Here is a 2,697-nt window from a genome sequence, read left to right as displayed (position 1 = left end):
GGTAAGGATTCATATTTCACCTCTTCTTAAGTCAGCTTTGGCTTTACTCTCAAGATTATGGTTATTTAGGTAAGCAACACTTGCTAATTATATCATATGTAACTCCTCTATTTTGTTCCAATCATCTCATAATTTATCCAAATCTCCTGCATCTAGGTATCTAATCCTATTAGAGTAACCTAGTTAAGTTATTAACCACTATCATAATCGGCGAGTATCGTTTGCTTATTCTTTATGTTTGACCAAGATAGATACATGTACTTCGATTTAGCAATATGTTGTTCTCTAACACATACTCATGTTTTGATTTTGACATCCTTATGTCAATGACAATTTTTGTCATCAATCAACTACACATTAGCCTCAATGCATTATTGTTGTCCAAGCACACAATAATAATTGAATAATGACCTTTTTAAAATAATCACATTTTGTTAGGATTTTATTACAATTCAGTTTATTTATATACACAGAAAAAGAAACTGAAATAATAATGGCAATGCCTTATATTAATAATTAAGGTAAAACGAGTATGTTATTACAATCATCTCATTATTGGTCTTTGGGCATACTCTAACAAAAAGGTTTACTCACACAATATTGTGGGGTATGATACCATTTAAGAGAATAAAATTGGACACAAGCACGGGATATGGCTCGCGAACTCATTAATTTGAGATGTTCAAGGTTTTGAAATATAGTTGGGAGGACATTTGTTGTTCTTAAAACTATTTATCATATTAACAACGTCATCTTAGTATATTAAAAACAAAGGTTGGATTGTTCTAGCATGTTGCATACTTCATAACTTCATTCATGGGTAGAAATAGAATTTTCCATACTTTGAAGAGTATATGGAAGACGAAGATCTTGATAATCTTAACGATACAGATTCAAATGACGACGACGATGAACTCGATCAAGGACCAACATATGATGATAAGGAAGTATATGTTAAATATTAAAGAGGGAATACCCCAACAAATATGGAGCACTAAAACAATTAGATAAAATTGCATATGATGTTTATTTTCTTTATTATTTTTATTAGTAATTGTATTATCAACTATTATTTGGACTAACATAATGCATATGATGATTTTATTATATTTTTGTTACTTATTTAGAATTTTTACCGTGCTAATAATTTTATAGTGATTAATATTTTTAAAAATATAGATTATGTAAATGTCTAATTATAATTTGTACTACCAAACATGACATAAAGAATTACGATGTGATTACACTTTGTGAACCAAATACATTTAGGAAATTACACTTCTTTGAAAAGGAAGTCTAATTACTACCCTAAGACATCATCATAATTTTAGCCTTAAATTTTTATTTTATTTTATTTATCAATTTCTCCTCCTTTTAGATCACTTTAACTCCACTTTCAAAACTTCGTTAATTTTTATTTTTATTTTGAAAAAGTGATCAAATTGTTAAAATTTAAAAATATTGATCGATAGCATTTGTGGTAGTTTATGTGTACTTTATTACTAAAGTAGATAAATTTTAATTCTTTTATCCATTTTTAATTTTTGAAATGTTTATGTATTTTTTTTTTAATTTGTTGCCACACAGGTTGCCAAGTCAGTGACATTAAAAATCTAATGGTTCAATTCATTTTTTTGTAAAAAAAAAAAAAGCAAATTGACTAAATTTGAAAGGTTGAGGGCCAAAAGTGCTAAAAAAAATGGGCCAAAGTGAAAAAAATGATAAATTTATCACTATCTTTTTATCATTAGAAGCTAAATTTACGTTTTTTAAATTGCACTACAGGTTCTTGAATCATGAAAAAGGTTTCTTCAGTCCCTCTTGATATCAATATTGAGCACATTGATCCCTCTAAAAAAAGTAAAACAATTTAATCCCTTTCAATTTTGAAAGTGAGCAATTAAAGTCAATTAATTATTATGTTAATATTTTCCTCAATTTTATATAATATTAATTTGTATAATAATAAATGTAGCCCTCAAAGTTTACACATCCTATCAATTTGGTCTTGATTTAACTAATTTAGCCTGTAAAGTTTGTGTAAATGTTGAGACTAAGTTTGTTATCTCCTAGAATCAAGACTAAATTGACAAAATATGTAACCATCAAGGGCTAAATTTATTATTATATCAATCAAAATTATGTAAAATTGGCACGTTAACACCATAGTTAAATTATACTTAGTTGCTCACATTCAAAATTAATAGGGATTTAATTGCTCTGATTTTTCTGAGAGAGACCAATTTTCTCAATATCGAAATTGAGAGGGATTAGAGAGGTCTTTTTAGTCATAGAAACATTTATAAATCAAGTTCTTCCATAAACTTACCAACCGGATTTGCTATTAAATACTAGTTCAAACCAAACATGTAGTTGTAAAATCACATTTCGAGTCGAAAGTTAACTTGAAAATTCAAAGTCAAACTTCTTGATAACATGAAATAAAGTTACGATCATTGGAAACTCTTGAATATAAAGAAAAGTCCTTTGATTCCTTTCTCCGATTTGACTTTGATCCAAGGGTCGTCTGACTTAATCTTAGATGGATGTGGATTGCTTCAAGTGTGGCTTTGACTTACTCTTGAAACGAGTTTGGGCTTCTTTCTTCAGTTGAATCGGATCAAAAGGCAACTTTCTTCATAAATGACTTTTGACTTCTTCTCCACGACTGAACTGGATCGAAAGGCGGCTTTTCTT

The sequence above is a fragment of the Gossypium raimondii genome, chromosome 12 (assembly GCF_025698545.1).
Source record: "Gossypium raimondii isolate GPD5lz chromosome 12, ASM2569854v1, whole genome shotgun sequence".
Lineage (NCBI taxonomy): Eukaryota > Viridiplantae > Streptophyta > Magnoliopsida > Malvales > Malvaceae > Gossypium > Gossypium raimondii.
This window is presented reverse-complemented; position numbering follows the sequence as displayed.